The sequence below is a fragment of the Artibeus jamaicensis genome, unplaced genomic scaffold, assembly GCF_021234435.1.
Source record: "Artibeus jamaicensis isolate MK-2021 breed Jamaican fruit bat unplaced genomic scaffold, CSHL_Jam_final contig_475, whole genome shotgun sequence".
Classification (NCBI taxonomy): domain Eukaryota; kingdom Metazoa; phylum Chordata; class Mammalia; order Chiroptera; family Phyllostomidae; genus Artibeus; species Artibeus jamaicensis.
In genome coordinates, this window is record NW_026521852.1 from 3,643,396 (window position 1) to 3,657,726 (window position 14,331).

General features: G+C 44.4%; 1 pseudogene; it reads right to left on the reverse strand.

Annotated features, from left to right (window-relative positions):
* Positions 1-4,300: 4,300 nt before the first annotated feature.
* LOC119056809 (tubulin epsilon and delta complex protein 2-like) lies at positions 4,301-5,600 on the reverse strand (annotated as a pseudogene).
* Positions 5,601-14,331: the final 8,731 nt, after the last annotated feature.

Below are 14,331 nucleotides of genomic sequence, written 5' to 3' on the forward strand. Positions count from 1 at the left end.
TTCCCAGATAAGATGAAGTTAAAGGAGTTCATCATCACCAAGCCCTTATCATGTGAAATGTTAAAGGGACTTTTCTAAGAAAAATAAGTTGACCAAAACTATGAACAGTAAATGATAACAAACTCACAACTATCAACAACTGAACCTAAAACAAAAACAAAAACAAACTAAGTAAATAACTATAACAGGAAGAGAATCACAGAAATAGAGATCATATGAAGGGTTATCAGTGGGGAGGGGGAGGTGAGAGAATGTAGGAAAAGAAAATAAGAAACATAAATGGTAGGTACAAAATATACAGGGGGAGGTTAAGAATAGTACGGGAAATGGAGAAGCCAAAGAACTTATATGTATGACCCATGGACATGAACTAAGGTGTGGGAAATGCTGGTGGGAGGGGGGTGCGGGGCAGAGGGGAATAAAGAGGAGAAAACAATGGGATGACTGTAATAGCATAATCAATAAAATATATTTTAAAAATGAAAAAGAGAGGAATTAAACAGAAAATAAATAAAATGGCTGACTTAAGCCCTCATATATCAGTAATTACATTTAATACATCACTTAAAAGACAGAGATAGGTAGAGTGGATTAAAACCATTGACAAACTATATGCTGTCTATAAGAAACTCCTTTCAAATATGATGATGGAAAGTAAAAAGATAAAAAATATATGTAAACTTTAAAGAAATCAAATGTGGCTACATTAATATCAGATTAAGTTGCTAGAAAAAAGGGGTATTACGTAATGGTAAAAGCTCAGTACATCAGAAAGGCATAGCAATTTTAAATGTGTGCACACAAAACAACACAGCTGCAGAACAAGTAAAGCAAAACCTAATAGAAAAGAGCAGAGAAATAGTTACACCCAATTTTAGTTGAAGATGTCAAGATCCCTCTCTCACCAATTGATAGAACAATTAGACAAAAAATCAGCAAGGGTGTAGGACCATGGAGATTTCTTTTGGAGGAATGTTTTAATTATGAACTTAATTTCTTTGATTGTTACAAAGCTATTCAAATTATCTATTTCATAATGAGTGAATTGTGGTGGTTTGTTTTTTCTGGGAAGTGGGTCATTCCATCTAAGTAGTTAAATGTACATGTGTGAAGTTGTTTGTAACCTTCCCTCATCATCCTTTTCATGTCCGCGGGGTTTTCCTGCTTCATCCCTGACATTAGCATTTGTGCTCTCTTTTTTCTCTGTCAGTCTTGTTAAAGCTTTGCCAATTTTACTGATCTGTTGAAGAACCAGATCACTCATCATCTGTATTGTTTTACCTGTTTCAGTTTTATTGATTTCCATTGTTATCTTTATTACTTTACTCTTATTTGCTGTAGGTTTATTTTGCTTCTGTTTTCTAATTGTTTTTGTTTGCTTTGCTTTGTTTTAGTGAGGGGGAAGGGAGGCAGCAAGAAAGGGAGAGAAACATCTACGTGAGAAATGTTAATCAGTGGCTCTCGTATGCACCCCAACCAGGGACGGAACCTGCAACCTAGGCCTGTGCCCTGAGCAGGAATAGAACCAGCATCCTTTCCCTTTGCAGGATGATGCCCAACCAACTGGGCCGCACCAGTCGGGGCTGTTTTCTAGGTTTTTGAGGTAAGAAGTTGGATCACTCATTTGGCAGTTCTTTTGTTGGGAGTCCAGAACCTGTAAGAACCAGCAGTGGAAGCCCCAATTGTCTGTACTGAAGAAACAGGATATGATGAGGAGGGAGTAACTGTACCTCAGTGAGGATACAGCCAAAGGATGCGAGAGCACATTTAAAAAGAAGATAATAATTCCCATTAAAACATGACAGATTGATTACACACACTTCTCTGAGCTTCTTTTTAATACCTCAGTGAAGAGTAAAATAATCTGAAGTCATAATCCCTCAAGTTCAAAGAGGGTAAGAGTCAAAGATAGAATAAAAATGTTTAAAAAGATTCAGAAAGCGAAATGTTGTTCTGCAAATGATAACTGAGTTAGCAGACCAAAAGTGAACCTTTAAAAAACCATTAAGAAGCCAATTAGCACTCCAGAGCTTTGTAAAGGTCTTAGAACTGAAGGTACCTGGTATTTCTTTTTCTTTTTTTTTTTTTAATTTTTTTTAATTTTTTTATTGATTATGCTGTTACAGTTGTTCTATTCCCCCCTTCCTTCCCCTCCACCCTATCCCCCCATCCCCACCATTACCCCCCCTTTAGTTTATGACCATGTGTCTCAATTCCTTTAGATTCTATATTTCCCATGCTATTCTTGCCCCCCATCTATTTTCTATCTACCGTCTATGCTACTTATTCTCTGTACCTTCTCCCCCCTTCTCCTCCTCCCACTCCCCTGTTGCTAACCCTCCTTGAGATCTTCATTTCTATGTTTCCACTCCTGATCTAGCTGTCCTTGCTTAGTTTGCTTTTGTTTTAGGTGTGGTTGTTAATAACAGTGAGTTTGTTGTCCTTTCACTGTTCATGTTTTTTTTAACTTCTTTTTCTTAGATAAGCCCCTTTAACATTTCATATAATAAGGGCTTGCTGATGATGAACTCCTTGAATTTGATCTTATCTGAGAAGCACCTTATCTGTCCTTCCATTCTAAATGAAAGCTTTGCTGGATAGAGCAATCTTGGTTGTAGGTCCTTGGATTTCATGACTTGGAATACTTCTTTCCAGCCCCTTCTTGCCTGTAAGGTGTCTTTTGAGAAATCCACTGACAGTCTGATGGGGACTCCTTTGTAGGTGGCTGTCCCCTTAGCTCTTGCTGCTTCTAGGATTCTCTCCTTCATTTTAATCTTGGCTAATGTAATGATGGTGTGCCTTGGTGTGTTCCTCCTTGGGTCCAACTTCTTTGGGACTCTCTGAGCTTCCTGGATTTCCTGGAGGTCTATTTCCTTTGCCAGATTGGGGAAATTCTCCTTTATTATTTGTTCAAATAAGATTTCCACTGGTGGCTGTGCCTTCTCCCCCTCTGGTACCCCTATAATTTGGATGTTGGAGCATTTAAATATGTCCTGGAGGTTCCTAAGACTCTCCTCCTTTCTTTGAATTCTTGTTTCTTGACTCTTTTCTGTTTGGCCATTATTTGCTTTCCTTTCTGGTCCACTCCATTGATTTAAGTCCCAGTTTCCTTTTCATCGCTATTGGTTTCCTGTGCAATTCCATTCATTTCAATTAGTTTCGCCTTCATATTTTAGTCTAATTTGCGGCTATAATCAACCAGTTCTGTGAGGATCCTGATCACCAGTGTTTTAAACTGTGCGTCTGAGAGTTTTGCTATTTCTTCATCACTTAGATTTATAGGCTCTGGGACTTTGAGATCTTCTTGAGCCATTTTTGGTCTGTTCGCGCCCTTTAAGTGTGAGGCACGGAGCCTTGGACTCCAGGTCGCTGGGTTGTGATGCTGTCTGTGGGGGCGTGGTCAGAGCGGGGAAATGGCGACCCCCTCTGCTATTTCTCACAGCTGGGTGAGGATTAGTGTCTTAGGTGGTTCACCTGGGCCGGGCCACTCAGAGTCGCTGGGTTATGACGCTGTATGTGGAGGTGGGGTCAGAGCGGGGAAATGGCGGCGCCCTCCACAGCCGTTTGCCGAGGGGACCCGCCGGGCCCGGTCCAACACGCAGCACCGCTCCCCCGCCGTCTCCCCCGCGGTCGCTTGCCTGGTGGCTCGCTCGGTCGCTCACTAGGTCCAACCCTGCGCCTGGATTCCGTGCGTCTGGATTCCACGCCTGAGTCCGGCTGACAGAGACCTCCTGTGCAATCTCGCTTCACCAGCCGCTGGTTTCGCCCCTTACCGGTCAGGCTGAAGAATTTGTTGTTAACGGACTTCCGAAAAGTTCAATTTTCCGTGTTCTGACTATGTTTTCTATTGCTAATATTTAGTTGTCTCTAAACTTGGTTGTGTGAGAAGGCACGGCACATCCACCTATGCCTCCATCTTGGCGGAAGTCGGTACCTGGTATTTCTGAAGTGGGAGTTGTGGAGTCAGGCTGAAACAGGAGGATTGGCTGAAATCTTTTTTGGGGGGAGGGTATGATGTAAATATATATGCTTTCTAAAGTAGTTTTACATACAAGCAGCTTTGAAGTCTAAAGTGAGAGAAAACAGAGGTAGCTAAGAAAAGTCTCCCACAGGCCCCTGATCTCCCCAAGCCGGTGGAGGGCCAGCCCTGACCAGGTTTAGCAACTGTGAGAAGGGACCTAGGTCCTCAGGAAGATCCAGGGGGCTGTCCCTGCCCCTTGGAAACCTGGTTTTCCAGGGGAGTTTAGGCATCTTGGCTCAGGCCACTGCACCAGCAAAAATCCCTTCAATCCCTGTTTATTTAACTCTGACCACAGAGGGATGCTCCCCGCAACAGACCCAGAACCAGCTTGTCCTGCAGCAGGAAGGGCTCAGTCAGCAGGCTCATTTCACTGGATGGAGGAAAACAATGGCCTCCCTCTCCCAAAAGGCCGTGCACAGCATAGCATGGCACCAGCCAGGGCGGTCCCAGTGGCTCCTGTGTGCTCACCCAGGGGAGAAGTTCTGCCTTCCAGAAGTTCTGCCTTCCGGATCTTCTGCAGGTGGATCTGTTGGTCCAATACGCTCACCTGTAGCCTGAGGGCTGCCAGGGTCTGCCGCTCCTGGGTGGGGGCCCCAGATGAGGCCCTGGGGTGTCTCTCCTCAGGCCATGGTGCCAGCTGCTGTTCCACCACTGCCCATAGCTCCTGCAGCCTGAGGAGACACTGCCCCACATGGCCTGCAGCCCCTCCAAGGTGGGCAGGCAGTGGTACTTGGCCTCTAGCCCATGGGGCCTGTTGTGAGCTCTTCCCCCATTTCCCATCTCTGCAGCAAGCAGGCCTTCTGCAAGCACCCCACCTCTGCCTCTGCCTCTGCCTCTGGAGATGGACCAGCCTGAAGTCATATGCATTTTTTTGAGGAACTGGATTTCAGAGGATGGAGTGGCACCCATGGAGTCACTGGCCTGTGTAGAGCTGAGCTGGGCCCACAGATGGAAGTCCTGAGAAGCTGCCTTTCTGAAAGCAGCTGCAAAAGGGTCTCCTTCTCCCTGAGTGTGAAAGATTCTGGGGCCTGCGGTACAGCTGATGGAGCTATTTCTTGGTCCCAGAGGCCTGGTCCAGATCTGGTCCCAGGCCTGGGGCCCTCTCTCCTTACAGGCCTGATCCCTGGTTGATAGAAGCCTGAGCTTAGGGAGGGCCTTGGCAGGCACGGTGGGCTGCCAGATGCCCTTGGTGGGGGTTCTCTCTAAAGCCTGAGGCAGAGGCTGTGGTGGTTACAGGAGAAGAGGCAATGGACCTACACTGCAGGCCAGAGGCCTTGTCTCTCCAGCCTTAGAAATGCCTTTTTGCACCTGCACAGCCTTCTCAAGTTTCTGGGTCAGAAGCTCCAGCTCCTTGAGGTGTAGGGGCCTGGGCATGCATGCAGGAGACGGGGGCCTCTTTGTTAGTTTCTGGCCCAGGGGTGAGCTCTGGAGCCAGGGTCTCAGCTGGTTTCCAGGTCCACAGTAGCCTCTGGAGGTTCACAGGCTCCTCCCCAGCTGCCACAGCACTGGTGTCCAGGGTGCCCTGCAGCTTGGCCACCAGCCTGGGAGGGTCATGCCAAGGGCTCAGCACCTGGGCCATCCTTCCTAGGACCCAACTCTCTCCTGCCCTGCTCCCTTGGCAGTAAGGGCCTCACTGGCGCCAGCATGAAGGCACGGCCACCCTTCGGGATTTGCCACCACCAGTGAAAATCTTTACAAGACGCATAAAGATTGCCCAGATCCAGACTCCCACCCCTGGAACTAGGTGCCTACCCCAATCCCACCCTAGCAAAAGAGAGGAACTTATTCTCTTAAGAGACTGAACGAGAGAGGCTTTGTGCCTGTGAATACTGACACAGGTGGAGAAAGTGAGCAAAGAGGGATTAAACCAGTGGATATCCTGAAATGGGTTCCCTGTCATCCCCAGTCTTCTTCACCTCCACCTGGCTTCCAGACATAGGCAGCTCCTCCTACACCTACCTCTCACCCCCAGGCAGGAGATTAGAGTACTCTCATGGTGGAAAGGGAAAAAAATAAACAAATTTGTATTTGGTCCTCTCTTTCTACCCATAACCCCCCAAAAAGAGGAACGCTCCCGTGAAGCCCACCAGTTGACAAGTCTGAGTTTCTTTTTCTTTTATAATTTATTATTTTAAAAAATATATATTTTATTGATTATGCTATTACAGTTGTCCCATTTCCTCCCTTCACTCCCCTTCACCCTGCAGACCCTCTACCACCCACATTCCCCCCACTTAGTTCATGTCCATGTGTCATACTCATAAGTTTTTTTAGCTTCTACATTTTCCATACTATTCTTACCCTCCCCCAGTCTATTTTCTACCTACCATCTATGCTACTTATTCTCTGTACCTTTTTCCTATCTCTCCCCCTCCCACTCCCCTGTTGCTAACCCTCCATGTGATCTCCATTTCTGTGGTTCTCTTCCTGTTCTAGTTGTTTGCTTAGTTTGTTTTTGTTTTTGTTTTAGGTGTGGCTGTTAATAATAGTGAGTTTGCTGTCATTTTACTGTACATTTTTTATCTTCTTTTTCTTAAATAAGCCTCTTTAACATTTCATATAATAGGGGCTTGGTGATGATGAACTCCTTGAATTTGATCTTATCTGAGAAGCACTTTATCTGTCCTTCCATTCTAAATGAAAGCTTTGCTGGACAGAGCAATCTTGGATATAGGTCCTTGCCTTTCATGACTTGAAATACTTCTTTCCAGCCCCTTCTTGCCTGTAAGGTGTCTTTTGAGAAATCAACTGACAGTCTGATGGGAAGTCCTTTGTAGGTGGCTGTCTCCTTTTCTCTTGCTGCTTCTAAGATTCTCTCCTTCATTTTAATCTTGGCTAATGTAATGATGATGTGCCTTGGTGTGTTCCTCCTTGGGTCCACCTTCTTTGAGACACTCTGAGCTTCCTGGACTTCCTGGAAATCTATTTCCTTTGCCAGATTGGGGAAGTTCTCTTTTATTATTTGTTCAGATAAGATTTCCACTTGCTCCTTCTCTTTCCCTTCTAGTACCCCTATAATTCAGATGTTGGAACATTTAAAGATGTCCTGGAAGTTCCTAAGCCTCTCCTCCTTTTTTTGAATTCTTGTTTCTTCATTCTTTTCTGTTTGGTTATTTCTTTCTTCTTTCTGGTCCACTCCATTGATTTAAGTCCCAGTTTCTTTTCCATCACTATTGGTTCCCTGTGCATTTTCCTTTACTTTACTTAGTGTACCCTTCATTTTATCATCTAATTTGCAACCAAATTCAACCAGTTCTGTGAGCATCCTGATCACCAGTGCCTTGAACTGTGCATCTGATAGGTTGGCTATCTCTTCGTCACTTAGCTATATTTTTTCTGGGGCTTTGATCTGTTTTTTCATTTAGGCCATTTTTTTTTTTTTGCCTTGATGCACCTGTTATGTAGTGAGGGGCGGAGCCTTAGGTGTTCACCAGGGCGGGGCAACCCAAGTCACTGGGTTGTGACGCTGTATGTGAGACAGGGGTCTGAGAGGGAACAATGGTGCTTGCTCTGCTCTCTGCCAGATTTCAGTTATTTCCATCACTTCCCCCAAGCAAACTAGGCCCTTCTGATGCTGATTCCCAGGTGGGTGGGTTTGTGTACATTCTAGGACCCCCTGGGTCTCTCCAACCAACTCTCCAATGAGGCTGGGAGTCTCAATCCCCACAGGTGTTTTCAATCGGTGTTGTGAGGCTTTATTTCCCCTGCAATGGGACCCTGGGTTGTGAGATCTGTTTCACTCCCTAGTCTTGCCTGGTTTATCTGTGTGTAAATGTAGGACCACCTGGTCTGCCAGCCAACTTATGTGCTGCACGCATCCATAACCCACCACCTCGCTGGGTCCGCTTGCTGCTTCCTTGCACGCCAATGCCTGCAAGCCACTACCTTTTTTTTTTTTTTTTTTTTTACCGCAACCCCTCTCCTCCTGGCTGCCCAACTCCAGCCCTCCTACTGGTCTGGATTAATGTGTCTACTTTAACTCCTTGGTTGTCGGACTTCCATACAGTTCAATTTTCTGCCAGTAGTGGTTATTATTTTGTTTCTAAATTTGTCCTTATTTTGGTTGTGCAAGGAGGCACAGTGTATCTACCTATGCCTTTGACTTGGCCAGAAGTCCCCTAGCTGAGTTTCTAATCAGATTATAAGTCTCTCTTTAATTTGAATGGGCTGTCAGGGATCAACAAACAAGAGGAAAGCATCTAGACAAGTCCGCCCCAGAGAAAAAAACAATGGGGAAAAAGAGAATGAGAAAATACACAAAGAAAAACAAAAAAAAATTAATGTAAAATAGCTTTGGATGTAGGGAAATATTATCCATAAATCAAAAACAGGATTCTATAAAAGAGAACAATAAAAAATAAGATAGAGATCTGGGGAAATATACATTTTATATATATATATATATATATATATATATTACACATACACAAATATATGGCAGAAATTTCAAAATTAAAAAAGTTTGAAGGACTTCCATTCAAGATCAAGGTGTGTAGGTAAACACGGCACACCTCCTCTCACAACCACAACAAACATTACAACTAGATTACAAAACAAGTAACACCCAGAATCCTCAGAAAATCGAGCTGTGTGGAAGTCCAACAACCAAGGAATTGAAGAAGCCACATTCATCCTGATGGTAGGAGGGGCAGAGATGTGGAGAGGTGCGGAAACATGGAATGGGTGGTCCCACACCCACATGTGGCAGATGAAAATTGGGAGGGATACCTTGGGAGCAAGGGATGCCAACCCCACACGAGATCACACAGCATGAAGTTTCCAGTGTCAGGAATATAAGCCATAACTTCTGGCTGTAAAAACCAGTGGAGGTGGTTGGGACTTAAGCAGACTCACTCCCCTGGGCAGCACCAGGGCAACAGCTGGAAGGGCACTAGTGGCCTATGGGGATAAATTGGAGCGACTAGCACCAAGGCAAGTAGCAGGAGATAGCTCCCTCCCGTACAAAACCCCAGAGGTCAAGCAGCAGCATTGTTCCTTCTCTGAGCCCTCCCCAACACAGAGCCACAGAGCTGTGACTCAAGTTGCCCTGCCCTGGCGATTACCTAAGGCTCTGCCCCATCCTACTTATAGGCATGCTTTTCTACAACAGGCCACACTACTAAGATAGGGAGTCAAAGCATGTCTACCTAATACACAGAAAAAAACACAGGTAGCCTGCCAAAATGAGGACACAATGAAACATGGCCCAAATAAAAGAACAGAACAAAACTCCAGAATGAGAACCAAAAGAAGTAGAGATAAGCAATCTATCAGCTAAAGAGTTAAAAACACTGGTTATTACGATGCCCAAGGAACTCATTGGGTGCTTCAACAGCATTAAAAATCAAAAACAAAAACCCAGGCAGAAGTGAAGTTTACACTGAGTGAAATAAAGAAAAATTTACAGATAACCAACAGTAGAGGGGATGAAGCCAAAAATCAAATCAATGATTTGGAACACAAAGAAGAAAAAAAGTACTGAATCGGAACAAGAAGAAGAATAAAGAATCCAAAAAAACAAGGGTAGGCTAAAGTTTCTCTGGGACATCTTCAAAAGTACCAACATTCAAATAATAGGGGTGCCAGAAGGAGAAGAGGACGAGCAAGAAATTAAAAACTTATATGAAAAAATGAAAGAAAACTTTCCTAATTTGGTGCAGGAAATAAACATACAAGTCCAGGAAGCACAGACAGTCCTAAAACAAGATAGACCCCAAAAGGACCACATCAAGGCATATCATAATTAAAAAGCCAAAGGTTAAAGATAAAGAATCTTAAAAGCAGCAAGAGAAAAGCAGAGAGTTACCTACAAAGGAGTTCCCATAAGACTGTCAGTTTACTTCTCAAAATAATCTTTGCAGGCAAGAAGGGGCTGGCAAGAAGTATTCAAAATGATAGAAAATAAGGACCTACAATCTACAACCTAGATTACTCTACCCAGCAAAGCCATCATTTAGAATTGAAGGGCAGATCAAGTGCTTCCCAGACAAGGTAAAGCTAAAGGAGTTCATTATCACCAAGCCCTTATAACATGAAATGTTAAAGGGACTTATTTAAGAATAAGAGACCTATTTAAATATGAAATAAATATATTTTAAAAACCCATTTGACAAATGCTATATTCTTTTGTCATAAAAACACTCAACAACCTAGGAAGAGAAGGGAAGATCCTTAATCAGATAAAGGGCCATGGAAACCACATGGTTAATGGTGAGACACTGGGTGCTTTCCCCCCAAATCAGGAACAAGATGAGCAAGTCTGCTCTCGTGACTTCTATTCAATATTAATATTGGAGGTTCTTGCCAAGTTAATTAGTTGAGAAAAAGAAAGTCTTCCAGAATTGCCAAAACAATATTGAAAAAGAGAAATAAACTGGAGGATTTATACTTCCCAATTTGAAACTGACTACAAAGATACAGTAACTGAAATGATGTAGTACAAGGATGCCAAGAAATTTCAATGAGGAAAAGAATAAGGTTTCCATATATTGAGATGACTTTTATTGTTCTGATAGAGAATTTGAAGTGAACTTGTGATAGGCATATGGGAAATTAAGCAAGCAAACAAACAAACAAACAAACACTGAGGCAACTACTAACATCAGACAAACATAAAGTTGTCCAAAAAATAATAAAGTTTTATTGGATCCCCTAGGTTGTTAGTGAATTACGTTTCCACGACACCATGAACACTGAACACAGAAAGAACCAATGGATGTGGACAACAGTGTAGCAATTGCAGGGGGAGGGGAGAGGCAAGTGGGCAGAGGGGGCAGAGGATATGGAGGGATAAATAGTGGTGAGGGGAAAAAGAAAATTTCATAATATCTCCAACACAGTTAAGACACAACAAGAACAAACAAACCAACAAACAAAAAAACAAAAAACACTGAGCACTGATGTCACCTACAAGGTGACAATATCATAATGAGAGGGTAAGAAGAAGTGATTGTGTGAGTGTCCTGTGTGACCGGAGTACAGGAAAGGATGGTGCAAGAGAACCAATCTTCATCTTCTACATAGGATCCAAAAACCCAAAACTGCAAAATTCAGAAATAGCAGTATAACCCTGCTATTTAGAAACAAGGGGGGAAATATAAGAACAGAGGAGAGTTGAAAGAAGTTTATTCTAGAAAGCAGGAATTTTAAAAAGTAGGGGAAAGAATTGCAATATTTTCATTGTATACTTATTGGTACTATTGAATTATTTATTTATTTATTTTAAAAAAAGATTTTATTTATTTATCTTTAGAGGGGAGGGGAAGGAGAGAGGGAGAGAAATATCAATGTGTGGTTGCTTCTCCTGCATCCTGTGCTAGGAACTGGCCTGCAACCCAGGCATGTGCCGTGAGTGGGAATTGAACCGCAGTTGTTTGGTTTGCAGGCCCATGCTCAATCCACTGAGCTACACCAGCCAGGACTTACTATTGAATTTTTTAAATGTCCTTATGCCTCGGTATAATTTTTCTAAAGAATAAGTAGTTTTTAAAATAAGGTAGGTGGTGGTACACAAGCTTCCCCAAAGCAACCAGCCTTCCCAGAGGAGCTCCTCAGCGCTTCCCTGGCTTGAGGTCCTGTCGGCTGCCCTCCTCAGGAACCAATTTAGCCCCTGACTATCTGCTGCTGTTTACTCTGGCTTCTCTGCCTGGTTCTCTCCCAGTCAGTCAGGCCCATTTCCTCTCTCTCTCTCAACCCTGTCTTCTGCATTAGAATCCTGGAGAGGAGCCTGGGTGGGCTTGACCCTGACTCTGTCAGCCTCAGCCAGTTGGTCCACTCCAGTCTGGTTCTCTTGGCTGCTCCACTAGCCTTGTAAGCGCTCTGCCTGGATGTCAGCAGCCATCAGCCCTGCCTCTCCCTGGGCCCAGAGAGGGCAGCACTAAGCACAGTTGGCACTGGGTGGGCTGGCAAGGCAGGCTCACTGTCCTCTTCTACAATCCAGATACGGCATCTGCTCATAAAGCTGAAGGTCTCATAAAGCTGAAGACCACACAGGCTTATCAGTCACCAGGTCATTTCCCTCACTCAGTCTGAGTCCACTAAACTCATGGGTAGCTCTCAAGCTGGGATGCCAACCTCCCCACTTGTGGACTTATATAATTGATTTTTTTAGCCTACACGCAGCATATTTACTTATATAACATTTTATCTTTTTTAAAAATCTTGTTTTAACTCATCTGTTAAGTAAAAGGCAAGGAACACTACAAATGACATACAATATAGATTCAAAATAGAAGTTCTCTGCTCTGGCCAGTGAGGCTCAGTTGGTTGGGTCCTTGTCTTGTAACCTAGGGGTAACAGGTTCAATTCCTGGTCAGGTCACAAGGCTAGATTGTGGGTTTGTTCCCCAGTCCAGGTGCTTATGGGAAAACATCCATTTGATGCTTCTCTCTTGAATTGATGTTTTTCTCTCCCTCTCTCTCTAAAAGCAATGAAAAACAATCAAAGTAGAGGTTCTCAGGCATATGGCTTTAGGATGGACACACTCCTCACAGACCCTTGCCTCACCCCCATGAACTGATGTGCTTGGGCCGAAATGGCTCATACATGACCCAAGAGAGCAAACCCAGTGCCTCATTGCCTTGCATATTAATGATGAAGGTGGGAGGGAATAGGTCCTGAGCTTTACAACCCGGGTTACTGTAAGCCTTGTGGGCATGAGAAATACCCTGTTCCCCAATGCAAGTCACGTGAGGGGTTCACCCTGAGCTCTCGAACCCTCCTGTGGAGCCAGCACTCGGCTGGAGCGCTGCTGCGCATGTGGGAGCTTCCCGGGCTTCCAGCACGCAGCCTGGTTTCTCTCTTCTCATCTAGCCTTTAGATATCTGAGTTTGCTGATTTGTGTGTTATCTTTTTCTCTAAGATTGATGGCATTCAGTCTTTATCCAAGTCCCCGACTGAAATATCAAAAAGTCAAGGTCAATGAAAAAGTCCTGTGTGTACAGCTATGATGACAGTAACCAACACTCTTTTTTGCTATTAAACCAACAAAATCTTCATCTAATATACTAACACCCAACTTATTCTTCTAATTTGTGCACAAAGGTAATTATAGGAGTCTTTGCCCAATTCCTGCTAAAATCAGGAAGCCCTGTACCCCTCAGGACTTAACTACAGCCAAGGCAGGCAGGTAGGGGCTGGCCTCTGGGGCAGGAAGAGAGGAAGGGGTTCAGCAAGCCACAGGCAGCTGCTGCCAGATGGAAATTTTCATTGCCCCAGGGGGTGCAGCAGAGGAGAGAAGACAGCATAGCTGTGAGGAGAGCCAAGATCAGGAGCCTATTAGGGTAAATGTGTTCATTGTGTTTATCAAATCTTTCCCTCTAGGATTAGAGAGAACACCCCCTCCACCCCAGCCTGAAAGCTTTGGCACCTTAAAAATGGCACCAGTGAAGGTGGAGAAGGGACAGAGAACTGGGAAGAGGGTCCCTCCATTCTCTCTGCCAGCCCTTTTCGCATCCGGTCTCCTCACATGTAGGAAGGTAATCACATGAATTGTGTGGCATGTCAGTTCCTCTCTGGGAGTATCAGTAAGTTCAGGCCACCAGGATAGGACAGTGCTTAACCCATACACTGAATTCCAAACCAAATCACCTTCACATCACTCACTTTCAGTTCAACACAGGCACAACTCCTGTGTGGGATCTTCCTCATGTCATCTGTGTACACAGTCATTGTACTGATCAGGATGGATCTGCAGATGAGTGTTTACACGTCTCATATCTGCTAGATTGTCAGCAGCTTGACTGACACGGGTACTGTGTTCATCTTTGCTTTCCCAGGGCCTGTGTGCCTGGCACACTCAATCCATTTGCACAATGAAGGCTGGCCTTGGGGGTCCTGGCAGATATAAAATGTCCACATTTCAACTAACCCACTCTCCTTCCCCCAACCAAAGCTAGTAAGCTCAGTGCTTGGCATATTGTAGGTGTCCAACAAATAATTGTTGAAAAAATGAAATAAAAATATTTTCGTGCCCATGAGGAAGGTCTAAGAACAACACTTACAGGGTTGTTCTCTGTTTGCCCTACTCTCCTCTGCTCTCAGTCAGTGGAAGCCAAGGAAAGCGCCCTGCAGCTTGCCACCGAGCACTTCTCCTTGGGATGACAGTGATCAACGTGGGTCAGGAAGGTCCCTTCCATTCTGGGAATGAAGGGCCACCTTTGTGGCCCCTCAGCAGCTTCTTTGAGTAGAAGGCATCCTGTCCTCTTCACACCGACTAACAGTTGGAGCACCTACTGTGTGTCAGGCCCTGGGGACAGAGCAGTGACACATAGGTAAATTTCCTGCCTTTATGAAGCTGGCACCCTTTGTTA